The sequence below is a fragment of the Stegodyphus dumicola genome, chromosome 2 (assembly GCF_044657685.1).
Source record: "Stegodyphus dumicola isolate Sdum_Otavi_A_Nest chromosome 2, ASM4465768v1".
Lineage (NCBI taxonomy): Eukaryota > Metazoa > Arthropoda > Arachnida > Araneae > Eresidae > Stegodyphus > Stegodyphus dumicola.
In genome coordinates this window covers 229,560,499-229,577,749 of record NC_140769.1, presented here as the reverse complement: position 1 = coordinate 229,577,749, position 17,251 = coordinate 229,560,499, and the positions used below count along the sequence as shown (strand labels likewise).

Sequence of the window (17,251 nt, the reverse complement as noted above, 5' to 3'; positions counted from 1 at the left end):
TTTTTGTTAATTATGAAACTTCTGCTGACGCTCATAATTATTAATTTATTAATTAAATGTGTATTAGAAATTAAATGTATGCCAAAGTACATCAGGTGGAAAACAGAATAAATATTTAAACGTTTCAGGTATTAAAATATAACCTTAAAATAACTTCAATAATTAAAAATGGAAAGCTTAATACGGGAATATATTTCAATAATATTAGTGTGAATTTAGAACGACTTAAAACGTCCAATTTTTAGATTTAATAAAGAGATTTTTTTTAATTAAATTAGAACTGTTTACCTAAAATGGTAAATTTGAAAGTTAAAACCATTCTGCTATCTAAGAAGATTTGTGAATATTTATCTAGACAAGAAACTTATTTAAAGTGCGCTACAAATCCGATATTTGATAGGTTGATTATGTATCAGTTTATTGTATGTCATTAATCTATCAATTTTACTATTCAATACTGATATGATATACAAAAGTCCTTTTTTCTCGTGCAGATCGTTATATATAAATAAGCGACTAAAATCTACAACTTGGAACTTCTTACAGAGAATAAAAAATATCCGGCTCATCATTCCTTTAAGCATCCTAAAACTTTAAAATGAATGTAAAAGAAATTTATTATACAGGCTTTAAATTAATATTTGTTTTTCATGCACAATTTTTACAATATTGATAAAAGAAAATAAAAGTCTCAGTCTCAATAAAATGTCCCATTAATGGCGATAAATGACTTTTTGTAGCACCCAATCTTCTTGGTAAAGAAAGAGGGGACAGGAAACGTCGCCCAGTTCGTGGATTAGATAAGGGGGGACGGGGATCTTCGATCAAATTTCGCGCAGTTCGTACCCTACCAAAAAATTCATACTTTTAAAAAATATTATAGGATGTAGACTATTCCATATATTTTTAAAAGACTATTAATGGATTTTATAGGGATTTCCTTTTCTTTTAAAATTTCGGTAAGAATTAGAATTTCTTCTTTTTGTGTTTCTATTTCGGTGTAAACTTTCTTTATTCAGCTAATTTGTTAATAATGGTATTTGCAATAACCTTTTTAGATATCTTGGAGTTAGTATTTATAAATTTAATAGTAGAAAAATTAAAATCTTTTGTTTAATCAAAAAGTTTAATTTCTTTAAGATTATGAATACTTAGATCAAGATGAACTATTTCTGTTTGGTTTTCATTGGTCTTATTAAGATTTAGACAGTTTGGGTAGGTACTGCTATTTTCGATAAGATTATAATTGTTGAAAGTAATAATGGCATCAAAATATCCATAAGTGTGTTGAAATTAACTGAAATCGTTAACAGAAAGGCTCTTTAAGAATTTGAATTCTTTAGAAAATAGAAATACGTTACAAAGATGAGTTGAATATGAACTTCCCATTGGTATTCCTTGTGTTTGCAGGTAAAGGAATTTTGAATGTTTAATATAGCTATTGTATAGCGAAAAGTGTAGGAATTCTTTCCAATTTTGCAAATCCAGAATATGAATTAAATCTACCTCGACTGCCAAATTTCTTATTTATTGTGGATTGGAGTTTCAGTATCTCTAAGCCATGAAAATTCTCGCTGTTCATTACGAATTCAACCCCCAGCAAACTACTGCAGAATCTATTACATATATATATATATATATATATATATAATACTTATGATTTCGATTATATATATATTATACTTATGATTTCAATAAAAAGGACGTGAACAAGTAGGTATTATAATAGATCAATATACAAAATAACAACGTTTTACGGCTAATGGTTTTTGTGTTGTACGAAATACATACATACATACATAGGAAAAAAATCCCTTTTGAATCCATCTTGCAATCCGTTTTGAGAACAAGTCTCCTTTATTCTGTCCGTACATACAAATGTCATTAAAAAAATCGTCCAAACGGATCAGGAAACGGTCAAAATGGATATTTCTGTTGAAGTATGATACCTGAAAATTTTCTTGATTACAATACGTCCTTTACTACGCACGAGGAAGTAATAAGATAAATAAGTTTTTCATACTTTTGAAGAAAAGTGTAAAATAACTCTGACAAAAAAATTTGTCAAAAAGCACGGATATACTTATCTTTTTAGACTTTGTTACTCTGTTGAGCAAATCAGTTTATAAGGCAGAATTTAAATGAAACGTATTCGTCTATTTTATTCGCGCCAGATCAAACCCAAAGGAAAACAATTAAACGCCTTCTCAGATGTTGAAACGTTTTGCTAATCTAGAAATCTAGATGAAATTATAGGCCACAACTTCTGTTCATATGGGATGATGCTGAGATAATAAAATTTCTGTCACAATACCATCTACAACGCAATCAATTTCAACTTGCTTTGAAGTGAATGCCCTAGTTTCTTTGGCGCGATGGCGCCGATTTTTTTTTTTTTTTTTTCGTTCTCTAAATAAAGCGGAAAATAAAATTAATCGGAAAAGGAATATTTTAATAGAAAGCGAAAACTCACTCCGCCTCTTTCGATCGACAGACGATTTACTGTGTTATGAAAAGTATGGATAAGCCTTACCGCAGGATCGTGCCTGGCAATTTCTGCTCTGTTGCCATGACAGAAATATGTCGGTCGTCAAGAAACCGTTGTTTTTTTATGTTTGTAAGATGTCAAAAGAAGAGAGCAACAATCAGTGAAACGTGTTGTTGTTACGCTTCCATTTCGAGCACGTTTGGCCCTGCAAAGAACTTTTTAACCTTTCCTTTTCTTTACCTTACATCATCCGTTGTAACTAACAAGCTCTATGATCGCTTAAAAAGTATTTGTTTCTAGGTGTACTTCGATGATTCCTCACCCTGTGAAATAAATAAAATAAAATAAAATAAAATAAAATAAACACAAGCGTTTATGCAGTAAATCCTCTCACGACGACCATCTCTCTAAGAAGACCAGCTCTGAAATTGATCAGTATTTTCTAAGAGCGCAAAAAAGCATCGTAATTATTGCGTAATCAATCTTAATTTTAATTCTAGTCTTTTAATCTCAAAATTCCACTTGTTTAAATTTCTTTTTAGTAATTCACGACATTTGATATTACTTTTGGTTTTGACTTTGCCTCCTGCCTGCTCAACAATCATTCACTTATGCATTTTTATAAATAAAATTTTTTAGGATTAAATAATTTTTGGAATTTTAATTTTATATTTATTCATGAATTTTGATACTTGCACTTGATTTACATATGCTCTCAGAATTTAAATGATATTGTAGATTAGTTCGCAATAATTAATCATTTATTTGTTTGCATTAAATTTCATTTAAATTTATTAACATTAAATTTGCTTTTTACGAATAGAGAATGTTTGTTAAATTCTTCATATAAAAAGATATAAAGTAAAAAAATGAAGTTGAAGGTAATAAAATACGAAAATAATTTGCATTACGATAACTTATGGTTGCAATCTAACATGTCATAGAGTAATTTACTATTAAAATTTTCAAAAAAAAAAAAAAAAAAAAAAAAAAAAATGCATGCTAACACTTCGAATAAGAGTTTTACAATTAAAAATTTCAAAAGCATTAAAAAATTAAATCTGAACTCTTGAGATTAGAGTCATATAACTCAAAGAAGAATTTGCTTTTAAAAATTTTAAAAAAAAATTAAGTAAGACAAATTTGTTGCAATATAAAAAAGACCTGGTGTTTATTCTTCGCTTGGCTTATTAAATTAAATTACGGCAAAGCACTCGAGAGCTATCTGCATTAAGGGAGGGATGCCTTCGTGGAGGACTTTTTAAGGAAAACTTGCTCGTATACACGTTACACATGGGGAAAACCACGAAAACACCCATGCAGCCAGCCCGTTCGCGGGATTCGAACCTCGGACCGAACTACCAGTGTTCAGCGACGTTACCGCTCGGCCGCTGGTGGGCCTGTTTATTCTTCGCATTATTCCATTTTAACACCTTAATCTGTTTCTAAGATAAATATTTATAACAGATTCACAATAGTGTGTTACTTTAAGACAGACATTTCAAGGTCATAAACCTCTCTATTTATATATTAATGTGCGTATTATAATATATATTTATGTAATAATGCGCGGATTAAGGGATTTTAGAAAATACAAAAGGCGGCTTTTTTACGAGAGCAGTCATCACCATGGTTACGAGGCAAGACAGAAATTAGGAATGACTTTGAAGTGACTATTCTAAAGTAAAAGACTACAGTTTCGGACGGAATCCATAGTAATTCCAAGTGCAAAGTATAAAATCTTATAGGCAAAATGAGTTGCTAAAAATAACCATGTCAGGGATGAACCTGCTTTGTTATTGACCCATCATAAATGAAAATCAGGTGGAAATGTGTTCTTTAATTTAATAAAGAAAAGACATAACTATTCCACATGTGGCTTTATACATCTTTTCAGAGGTTAGCTTGCGCTTTACCTCACGTACGTTCCCTCTTGCTGATCAGTTGCGAAGTTTAGGAGAAAATCTTCTGCAAATGGGTATAAAAAAGTTGACTGGTTCTATGCCCAACCAAATTTCGATTTATATAGCTGCTAGGAATGACTTATTACTTGCAGAATATGATCTTCTTGTTGCCATCATTTCTTAATATTTTTTCCCACCAACATTTGTATGTTTTCCTAAAAGGTACATGCATACGGAGTTTCGCGTTCGCAGTTCAATTTTTAGCAGCGTATACATTTTGTTTTGCCACAAAATATATAAAATAAAAAAATAATAATAATGCAAAACTTTAAAGGCAAAATTTACCATGATTTCATTCCGTCATAAATTAACGCCACATAGAAAATTTGGCATTTCTTTAGTTTAGAAACGACGATTATTCGAGACGGAAATGTGTATATTTTTTTAAACTAGGATATTCTGCGCCCATATACTTGTAAAGCATATTTCTCCCAAGTGAACTGGTAATAATTTCTGTTTTACCAGGACTTGAATATAGCGTAAATGAAACAATAATACTTCCTTTGGGATATTAGAAAAGTAAACACTATAGCTGAGAAAATCAGGCAGATATTTACATTGAAACTAAATTGGAGGACATCAGTGCATTCCAAAAATATTGGTCACATGTGACCTAATAATTCAGTGTCACTTGGATTAACCATAAGTGACCTTTGTGTAGCAATGTAGTAATAACAATAATTTTAAATGAGATACATTCCGATGAGCTCATTGATCACGTGACTTATGTATACCTTTTGTAAACAAGCAAAGCAGATGACCTCAGAGATCACGTGACTTATGTACAGCTAATGCAAACAAGCAAGGTCATTCTTCCTCTTCTTCTCTTGCGGAATGTATCTCATTGATTGTAGGATCATAGTAGCGTTGCTGATTCTGAGTCCATCCATAATGTGGCCTAGGGCCTTCCTTCTTAGCATTAAAAAAATTATGTGCAATCCCACAGTCATCCGAATGGACGAAAAGAGAGTGTCGTAGAGTGACAAAGTCGAGAATCTATGCTCAGGATCATATTTAGAGACTGCTACTACCACCCCCTCCGCTGGCGTGAAAGGGAATTGGGGTGTAGTGCACTTGAGGAAGCAATTCAATGCAAAAATTTTGCGATAAAATATAGATGCAGAATATGAATAAATAAAAAGTAAATCCTTGGATATAACACAGAAAATATTTACAGAATAAATAGCTCTAATCCAAAGTTCGTTGTATCACGTGGTATTCGTGGTGGTAAAGTTTCTAGAGAAGTGCTCTTCAACTGCGCTGTTAAGTCAGTCTGAAGATCTCATTTTATACCACTCTCGTTACTCCAATATACACTGGTGTGCAAAAATTAAGGACGAAGTCGAAAAATTAGCATATCAGCTGAACGAAGAGGCAGAGCGGATAGAAAGACCAATCAGGAGATTAAGTAAGGTGATGTACGGTAGCACATGCACAGATATGCAGGTAGACGTAATGGGGGAGTTTCTAAGTAGTATAAAGCATATTGTCGGTGTAAGATCAGTATTTCTGGCAAAGAGATTGCACGCTGTATAGCAGTTAAAATCACACCGAGTTGCTGCCTTAGCGAGAAATGGCGAATAATCAATCTGTTAGACGACATCTGGATGCTTTTACCCGAGGTCGAATCATTGGAAAGTTGGAGGAAGGCCGCAGTGTGACAAGTGTGGTGCAGAGTTCGGAATTGCTCACAGCATCGTTTCACGACTTTGGAGACAATTTCAAACTACAGGAACAGCTATCCGGGAGTTTAGTAGTGGTCGTCCACGAGGAACCACACCCGCAGATGACCGGTATATTGCCTTACAGGCCAGAAGAAACAGGCGGCAGACAGCGGGAGAAATCGCTAGACACACGACACAGGCGACTGGACGACCGATATCGCGTTTTACCGTGGCCAGAAGACTGCACGGTGGTGGTCTGTTTGCACGACGCCCTGTACGGTGTGTACCTCTAACGCCTGCCCATCGGAGAAGGCTTTCTCTGTGGTGCCGGGAACACCGGAATTGGAGAGACACTGAATGGGGACGAGCACTCTTTACAGATGAGAGCAGATTCAGTCTGAGTAGCGATTCTCATCGCATACTCATCTGGAGAGAGCGGGGAAGCCGCAATCATCCCTCAAACATCATTGAAAGGGACAGGTATGGAGGTGGCGGTGTTCTCGTTTGGAGAGGCATCATGCTTGGTAGTCGTACAGACCTTCACATCTTCGACGCAGGTTCAGTCAACGGGACCCGTTATTGTAACGAGATTCTTCTTCCACATGTGCGTCTTTTTAGAGGCGCTATGGGTCCGCAGTTCCTTTTCATGGACCACAAGGCACCATGTCATCGCACAGTAGCTTCCGAACAGCTCTTAGAGAGTGAGGATATTGAACGTATGGATTGGCCGGCACGATCTCTGGATCTCAATCGCATCGAGCATGTATGGGATATTCTAGGCAGACGCTTGGCATCTCGTACCTTACCACCAGTAACGATTCCGAAACTTCGATTGGCGCTGCAAGACGAATGGGCAGCAATGCCTCAACAACTCATTGACACCCTCATTCTCAGCATGGGCAGACGCTGTGAAACCTGCCTAGCAGTCAGGGGAGATCATATCCCGTATTAAAGACCGGATGTTTCTTGCTGGACACCCATCACAGGGATGTTTCGGCCTTCAGTCGCATTGCGCTCCATGCTACTTTTTCAATAAAGCTTCTTTTTATCCCTCTGATTTCTCTTTTAGTAAGTGTTGCTTACATTACGCATGTCCTTACGTATTGGGGATCTTACGGTATTAAATGTGTTGATTTGGAAAGCTTTTGTACAAAGTTATATTGAAAAAAACCGTCTCGTCCTTAATTTTTGCACACCAGTGTATATCCAAAAAGTAATATGTTGTCACCATTGTTGATGCAACATAAATATGAAAATTAAGGGAAACGCATCAGAACCCGTCAAGGCTTTCGGTTGTTAGTGCTCGTCAATGTCTATCGAGGTCAGTAGTTGACCGGTAGGTTAAGAGTCACTTGAGGTCCGTAGTGGTCATCAGTGTGGAGCTGTGCAGTAAATTCAGAAAGCGTTTTAAGTCCAAATTATACGGAAGCACAATGATACCCTGAATGTTGTTGGTGACCAGTAGCTCAGAGGCTAACGTTCTCTCCTCTACACCAATAACCAGTGGATCACCAGTATGTGAAATTCAATGACCTATGTATTGATTTTCACAGTATAACTTTTTCTATGTAAAAAAGCTTAGAATTGCTTGTCCCCAAAACTGATGACTCTCCATAGAAGTTAATTCTAATAACTGGCCAGTTATTCCCTCTGATACTGCTTATTTGTTGAACATTAGATAAAACTCAAAGGTAAATCTTAACACGTACTTTATTATTCACGACTATGGGTTGTTACAAAACCAAAATGGTAGCAAATTAAAATTTCAGATCTTCCCGTTAAAATTTGTAACAGTAAGCTGCCTGCGTGTTCATTGTAATTACAATATGATTACAACAATATCCAAACTCAAATCTACAACACCTCCGAGGTCAGTATGACTTTCTGAGCAATTACCGACCTCAACCAAACCTTCTTCGCAACTCTTTCACAGTTATGTGAGCAAATTCCATAGGCTAGGCTGCAAAATCACAGAACCAACTCCAATATACTAAAATTACATTGTACTTTTAAAACTACAATGACTGTTATTCAGTTTACATAAATTTGTGGTCTCAGCGAGTATCGTGACGAGCCAAGAGACATGAAATGGAAACTGATTTAAAAACTAAATCCTAGTAAATTTCAAATCATCATTGTCCTTTCTAAAATTCAACGTGAATGTTACCAGTGTGAAGCCAGTTACCAGTATATTTGAATGTTACCAGTATATTTGAATAAATTAAAAATAAAATTTCTGAAAGGTTTCAGATTTGAAATTGCGTTCAAAGGGGCGTTTTTTTAACATTTTGTGTGTTACCTTTATTTATTCAATATCATGTTATTTTCACTTAAACCTTGAAATTCAGTTCAAGAGCAGTATCGCAAAATAATTTTAAAATCAGCATATCTTTAAAATTTCCGATAAAGAATCTCTCGCGGTCGAAATAAAAATTTTTTTCCGTACAGTGTTGCCATTGCTGGCTTTAAAATCGTTTAGTTTGTTAATCGAAAATTCGTTGAAGCGTTACAAAATATGAAATCTATAATAAAACAAATTTCAGATTCAAATTAGGGCTTCCACATGCCCATATTCTATGGAAGATAACATTATTCGGATTTTGATGGCTCTAGGTACCGTTGTTTTACCACATTGTGAGAAACATACATACATTCATGCAGATTCTTCATTATTTAATATCTTTAAATATGATACAGGGCGATAATATTTAGTGGCAACAATTTGAAAAGTGAAACAACGCTTATCGTGAATCGACGCAAAATGTCAAAACGAAATTAATAGTCCTTCTGGGCAAATTGCCACTTTGGACTAATAAAATTATACCAAAGGAAGCTAGTTTTTCATCAGAAAAGGCTCATGGTATCTAATGGTGAATTTTTAGGGTCATTCATGTGGGGAAAAGTCGTAAATTTAGATAAATTGTTGAAATTAAATAAACAGTTGACACCGTTGGTCGTAAGCAAAGGATACTGATGATTGTTAATGCCACCAATTACTGTTGTTGCCGTACTGGTGATCTATAGGCTTTTGTCAAAGCCATGATGACCTTTGTATATGCAGTGAGCAAATATCATTTAACAATTTGACAAACAACAGAAAGCTCCATACAAATTTCTGAACAACGATCCGCAAGCATCAGCAGATATCTAAAAGCAAAATAAGAGATGTGCTCTCCTAGCTCGGAGAAGAACTATGTTATATACGAATGCCATGCTCCCTGCACAGAGTTCTCTCACTGGATGGTGGCGAATGTGGGATAAAAGCGAGTAACATAAAAAAATGGTAAATGGACAGTGTTCATGTCTTTCATCAACAATCAAAACAATGACTGTTTTTAAGATAAAATAACTTTCCAAAGCTAGGTAAGACTCCGCTTAAGGCATTTCAAAACCAAAATAGTGAAATTTCTGTTACTCTTAAACATCGCAAAAGATTACTTGATTAATAGAAAATACGCTTGGAATTTTTTTACTTTTGAATGAAGGACGAATAGAAATTTATGGCGAATCTCACGTATCTCGCTGGAATACAAAGAGTCTGATTACAGGACTCCCCCTCAGCTGATGACCTAAATATCGTTTGCATCACCTGATGGTATTCAAATCATTGATCTTCTTGCTCTTTACGAAGGTCGAGTCATTCGGTTTTGGGCCAAGCTTCTTTATTGCATAAATTAATGCAGAAGCAAGGTTGAATTCTGCAATTTATCAAAGTATTACATTCTTCTGTTGATAATCACGATGTCACTACCATTTTGCTTCTATGTTTCGAATCACGAGTTCGTTTATCAGTGCAAAAGCCTAATAAGCTGACAGCTCAGGTTCATGTTTTCAATTACTTTCTATTTTATTTAATTTTAAAAATATGATTAATGTAAATAATAGTAATGCAATTTTGATAATCATTATGACAATAAAAGCAGTTCTTGCACTCTAGGATTTCGTCTTGAAACATTTCCGGATTTATAACAAAGTTTTCGACTCTGATTCTCGAGAATTTAATTTCTTTAAATTTCATTAAGTTCCAATTCTCCATAAATGAAGGACGAGAAGGCATATTCATATTTACAGTTTCATTAGAAATATTCTATTATGTATTTTACCTTACAATGAATATTTTCCTAGTTTGTCGTGTATTTCAATATTTTTTCAAGTATTTTTACATTTTTATAGCTTTTATTGTTGTATTTACCTGTTTTTTTATATTTATCCAATTGGCTTAGGATGAGAGAAACTCACATCCTCAAATACTTCCTTTAATCTTAAAAAGCATATATATGTATTACATACATACACATTAGGATAACAAATATCTATTATATATATATATATATATATATATATATATATATTGAGTTCCGAGCTTATGCTTCAAGTTGCTTTGCCTTTTTCGTGTGAAATAGCTCGAAATTTATATTCTGCTTTATTCTATTCTATTTCATTCATATTACTTTCGTGGCATTTTGTTTAATATTAATAAATTTATTTAAATATGTTTCAGTTATTAATCTCTCTTTTCAATACGTATATAAATCTTACACACTGTATTTGCTGGAAAATAACAACCCTTTTTTGCTATATTTTTGTTCTAAAATTTAGCTTATAAATACATATTTTATGAAAGAAATTGCAGAATAAGAAGATGGTGTTACGAAATAATACTAACTAGTTAACATATAAATTGTGAATATGATATTGAGGTAATTGCTATATAAATAAAAAGTACAACTACTGTATAGCCACGAGTTGTAGCGTAATTTCAGTTTAGTCAAGGATTTATACTAGTCAGTGGTACGTTTGAAATTATATAAATAACAACATAAATTATCCTAATTTTGTTTCCATGAAAATTGTTTTGTTTGGCATGAAAATTTTTTTATCAGTTAGATGTTTTTCTTTATTGTAATTAGAGTCAATGCTGCTCTCATTAAACATTCACCTAACGTTGCTGCAATGATATTATTTAATGCAATAGTGGCAATAGATAAAATAAAGGAAATTATCACCTAGGAAATTCCAAGTGAAATTTAGAATGCTGAAGTGTACTAATGTTGTAAAAATGGGCAATAAAGAAAGCATTTTAGAAAGCTGATGTGCACTATTGTCAAAACAATAATTAATTGAAATTAACAAAGATACAGCTGTGTCAATTAAAATGTAAAACAGAAGAATACACAGATGAATTACTGCTGATTTCATAAAAAGTTCCCGACTTATCAATTCACATTTTAACATATTCGAATTTCATCTTTTGTTTTGAACCGCGAGATGATTTCTCGACGCAAGGACAGACTATTGTTAACAATAAAATTCAAAAATAAACAAAGCAATCATATTGAACAATACTTAAAACTAAAAATGAGAAAATGGAATAAAAATAGGGTAAAAAATTGAAATAAAGAGCAAATGTAAAGAAAGAAATAAACTAATTGGTCATAAATACCATTAAATACTTTTGCAAAAAAAAAAAAAAAAAAAAAAAAAAAAAAAAAAGGCCTAAATCAATGCTGAACTAAATAAAATATAACATAAACAAGCAGATATAAATTAGACATAAATAAGCAGATTTTGTAATGGAACATGTGCCCGGAGGCATATTTCACAAGTGCACATCTGTGTAGCCACCGAGGGAGTGGCTTCTAGGATGGACCAATGAGCCTCCAGTAATATTTCTGTCATGTCACATGACCTTTTGCGTGCTTTAAGATTTAAGCAAGATGGTTGAAAATATTCTGCCACGCAATTTTCTTTACAAAATAATTAAAGCACCGTCGATTGCTTCTAAAACTTTTCATTGCGAAGTTAGGTGAAATATAGGAAATTATGAAGATTTCACTATCTGGTTGAAATAAATACAAGCACATGTTGCAAACTTCGCAAAAGTATCGATGTGAAATATTATTTAATAAGTAGTAAATAAGACGAAGAAAGAAATATGTGATAAACATCTGAGCCCAAATGCAATCTTTACATAAAACGTTACTAATTTGCATTCGTATACATTTAGAGAATAGAGCATTAAATTTCCCATTTATTAAATGCTCTCTTTTAAATGTACCGTCTACACAAGAAATACTCATCAAACAGGGGGAATTTATCATCGAGTATATTCAATTTATTCACATATAATTTTTAATGTTAAACAATGGATATAATCAGATCATATGTATTCTGAATCTTACATTTTAAAAATCAAAAGAATGCAAGCACTGAAATAAGAAAACACTAGATTCATTGTAACACTTTCAGTCATTCTCCGCTCAATTAAAAAAAATATATACTTGAATTCTCTTAATCCACATTATATGCCGTGAACATCAATCCTAATATTAATGCGTGATAAAAATCGCGAAAGTGAAATATCAGGGATTAATCAAATTCAGAAAACGAAAGCACTACGAGATTTTCTACTATTACGTCATATATTTATAACTGCGAAACAAATGAAAATTAAAACGTAAACAACATACGCCCACATGCACGAAGATCTAGTATCGCAAGAGCAATAGCAGCTCATTGGTCCATTTTCGAAACCCCTCCCGCAGTGGCTGTGCTGATGTGCACTTGTGAAATATGCTGCCCGGAGCAGATGGCTATTGAGCGCTAGGTAAAAGCCTTCTGTTGGCGTAAAGCGTAACAAAACAGGAGCTTGCCAAAACGCATTCTATTTATGAGAACGTGACTAAAAGTGAGCAGATATTCAAGGGAACTATTTCTCAGAACTTCCCTTGAGCAGCTGTCCAGTTTTTGTACGCAGCCCCATAGATGAAACGCGTATCGAGGAACTCCGCTTTCATATCGTGTAATGCATACCTTTTGAATCGATACTGAGAATAATGATTTACCACTTAACAGCGCCCTATTCTGCCTCAAAGCGTAATTCCGTACATACATTCTAATCAGTATGTATGAACGATACAGATCTTTTCATTTTGATCCCTTCTATTTACCTACTATTACATTTTTTGCTAGGTATTTTTGAATCAGTATATATAAGGCCTTGACTTTACTTTATAATTTTTGGCTCTTTTGGATATGATAACATTACCTTAAATCTTAGCTGGAGGGTAATGAAGGATATAAAAGAGTAGAGAAATTATTGTAAATTTTTATTGTAAATATTTTGTAAATATGTATATTTAATCAATACTGGATTCTTTCCTTTTACTAATAAAGGGCCAACTCTTTTCAAAAGTCTCAATTATAGCCCGAATTGAGTGAAGATTTTAATCTTCTTCTTCTAATTTTCCATACTTTAGCCAGTATTTAGTTAAGTTTTGATATACCAATTGAAATCAAGTTCATTAAACTTTTAATATTTTCTTTCATTAAATTTAAGTTTTAATTAACTTCCTAAAGTAACTTTTGAGAAATTTCTGGAATTTTTTAGAGGTTTTTTAAGGACTTCTTTTCAAAAAATTTTGGGAAATTTTACTTTAAAACTTTAATATTAAAACATTTCAGTTTTCTTAATTACTTTAATTTTTTGCAATTTTCACACAAAAAAATTTTCCACTTAGCGTTTTTTTTTTTTTTTTTTTTTTTACAATTTTTACACACTTTTTCAACAGAACACACATTTCACATTACAAACAGTTTACATTTTATTCACAATACCATTTCACTTTATTTTTCTTCAAGCAAACTTACATCTCTTGATTGGCTCAGTTCTTAACTCCCTAAAAAATTGATAATTACTACCTTTAGGATTTTTAATTTTTAATTTAATTTAATTTAATTTTTAATATTAATGTTTACAATTTTTTTTTTTTTTTACTCTAACAAAGATAGCAGCTTGACACTCAACTTTACCTACATAAGCGCCATCTATATAATTTGAAGAACACACTTACTTCTCTTTTACAACACTTTTGCAGACCCCAACACTCATATAGTAGGTAAGTTAGAATTAAAACTTACTATTTACTTGCTTAAGTATTTTTTAAAATTTTTATGTAGTATCTAAGTATTTTCTAAATATGAAATTATATTTTTAAATATATATTTGTTTTTTAAAAATAGTAATTAGTTCTTTTTGTTTCTTATTGGTTTGTATGGGTTATGTCTAGTTCTTTTTTAGTTTCTTTTTATTGATATGCATATTCGTGTAGGGGAGGTTTCTGTAGACAAGGGTTTCTAAATTACATTGGTTTCTAGATTATTTTATTATTTTTTTATAAAAAATTAATTTTTTAAAAAAATTTAATTTTTTTTTAAAAAAGTTTAATTATTGACTTTACTTGTTTCTCAAAAGACTTCATTAGTATTTTCCTTTTTGAACTTTAATTCTTAAATGTTAATTCTTAAATGTTAATTTCTAAGGGAATCACTTTATTGAAATTACTTTTGGTTTTGACTTTTACCCTTGCCTGCATGAATGACGAAACACAAATTGAATGATTGGAGAGTTAGGTTTGGAGGCAACTTCCCCTTGATAAGTCTGTCTCCTGCCTACTCAACGGTCATTCACATATGCATTTTTAAAAAAAATGTTTAATTTAATTTTAATTTATTAAATTAGTAAATTTATTTTCATGGATTGATTTTGCACTTGATTTGCTTATGCTTCTGAATTTAAATGATATTGTAGATTAGTTCAAGTATTAAATCTTTTATATGTTTGCACATTTTTTAAAAAATTATTTTGGCTTTTTTTCTTTTTTTTAGGATTTAAATTTGCTTTTTTACTTTTATACGTATTTGTTAAAAATTGAATTTAAATTTGTTTAAATTTAAATATATATATATATATATGTGTGTGTGTGTGTATATATTAAATAGATAAGATATAATAATTAAATAATTAAATCAAGACTGCCGGTTTGCAGTCTAACAAGAAGAACATACATCAAAATTGAAACAAAAACAAAAAATTCAATAAAGAAACATAATAAAAATAATGTAATGAAAACATATAAATTCTTTGTTCTTTTCAAGGAACAACCCAAAATATTTTCAACAGAGCCGGGGTTCTGAATTACATCTGGAGGACTTTAAATTCATAAAATGAATTAAAAACAATGTAAAAAAACTTAAATCAATTAAAATAATGTAAAATCATTAAAAAATTTTAAGACAAAAAGAATGCAATAAAATAAAGTAAAAAATTTAAAAAAATTTTTTTTAAATAAATCATCAAGATATAATCTTCTCTAACGTGACCCAAAACAAAAACTACTGTATAAAGTTTAAACAGTATAAAAGAAATTAGAAATTAGAAACCAGATAAACAATTGGTCAAATAAGAAGCAAGAAAAACAATTACAAATTAAAAATAATTATAATTTTAAAGTCCAAATTTAAGGAAATGAAACAATTTTCCACTTTTTTTTAGAATGGTAGACTCTTCACCTAAATTAGGAAACAATTCACCAAACAATAGGCATACAAATAGGAAAAAGAATTAATTTAATAATAAATTGTAATAAGAATTCTTTTAAGGGATTAATGACTAGGAAAATGTTTTACAAGAAATCAGAATCTATCCACATGGCGTTGGCAAATTAAAAATGCAGTAAGTGTAGAACCTAGAAATCGCAGCTAAAATTAGGTTAAATGAACAAAGTTAATAATAAATTAAATTAATTAAATAAGTAATGGAATGGAAAAGAACACCAGTGTAAACGATATTCCTTAGTTTCTCTGTGTGTCTTTCATTTGTCTGGAAAAAAAAGAAAACTGTGTTGTACCGATTGGAAAGAACAAAATTGTGCTGAAAAGTTGTTGACTCGAATTGAGCAGCAGGATAGTAGTTTGATACAATTGAAAATAAAAATTCGAGGTCTAAGTTGAGTTGTAAAGCATCTGCAAATGCGAAAAAATGAAAATGGTGAAGGGCGTTAATGCAGTGATAAATTAACTAATTTTATCACTAAGTTAACACTTTTCAGAAATACGCTTTTTTGCAAAAAGAATCAAAGTACCATGAAGGAAGTAGTTGTTTTTGATGAAATTGTATATGTGTATAGTTCATACACAGATAATAAAAAGATTAAGAAATCAAGATCATAGTACCTGCTCACGGCTCACACTCACCCACTAAGTGTTCAAATTAGTAGTTGGTCTAACCGCCAATGCATGCTTGAATTCGTCGAGGTAAGGAAAGGTAAAAGTTCCTAATGTCATCCTGCGACATATTCTGTATGGCATTCATCAGTTGTCACTACAGATCTGCGATATTTTGTGGTGTCCGAATCTGGCAGCCTGGCATGTCCCAGACATGCTCGATTGGTGAGAGGTCTGAGGACCTTGCTGGCCAAGGTAGAGTATCAACGCACGGAGACAGTCCAGGGATATGCGAGTGGTATGTGGCCTGGGATATGCGAGCGGTCTTGTTGTAAAATGGCTCCAGAATGACGTGCCATGAAGGGTAATGCAACCGGCTGCAGGTTGGTATCAACATATCGTTGAGCTGTTAAAGATATACAGAGGATGACTAAAGATGACCTGCTGTCATAAGAAATAGCGCCCCACACAATCACACCAGGGTTTATGCCTGTATGTCTTTGCAAAAGAAAAGCTGATTGAGACCGCTGGCCCCCGTCCTCTCCAGGCACGAACACGGTGGTAATCTGATTCAAGAGTGAAGCGGGATTCATCGCTGAACACTATACCATCCAGTCTGATGGCAGCCGTGATGATCGACGCTCCAGACGACTCCACTCCGCTGATGTTGCGAGGTCAAAAGCAAACGTCTTAAAGGCCTTTGTGAGTGTAACCCCGCCTCAGACAAGCGCCGTGAGATGGTGAACGGTACCACGGGAGGTATAGACGTGGCTGTAGTGCGTTGAATAGTCGACAATGATACCTTTGTGGCGTTTCGGGTTTGGCGAATAGTCATCCTATCTTACCCCTCTCGTTTGTGATCCTCGGCCTTCCAGAGCCTTCATTTCGCCGGCAATTTCCTTGTAGCAACCATTGCTGCGAACATCTTTGCACTAGCAGAATCTGTACGCTGCAGGTGGTGGCCTATTGCTAGGTATGATCACAAAGCTTCACGCAACCCTACAATGCGACCACGTTTGAAGTTGTTTAGTTGTCTGTAAGGTCTTCGATATCGTCGTAATGGCATTTTTAGTTGCTTCATTATGGAATTACAATAGCAGAAAAGAAAAAGAATTCCACCTCTGTTACTG

At 32.9% G+C, this 17,251-nt stretch overlaps 2 protein-coding genes across 4 annotated transcripts in view; one reads left to right on the top strand and one right to left on the bottom strand.

The window, feature by feature from the left end:
• LOC118184426 (uncharacterized) overlaps window positions 1–17,251 on the top strand; it is a 235,469-nt gene that overhangs the window by 25,684 nt on the left and 192,534 nt on the right. The window contains exon 1 of one of the 2 annotated variants that reach the window (XM_085811865.1): window positions 13,996–14,014. The exons of the other annotated variant lie outside the window; for it this stretch is intronic. The gene's annotated coding sequence lies outside the window, so the exon portion shown is untranslated. Of the gene's footprint in view, window positions 1–13,995; window positions 14,015–17,251 lie in introns of those variants that run through there. 2 annotated transcript variants of the gene reach the window in all.
• sicily (NADH dehydrogenase (ubiquinone) complex I, assembly factor 6 homolog sicily) overlaps window positions 1–17,251 on the bottom strand; it is a 217,872-nt gene that overhangs the window by 120,166 nt on the left and 80,455 nt on the right. The gene's annotated exons all lie outside the window — the stretch shown is intronic.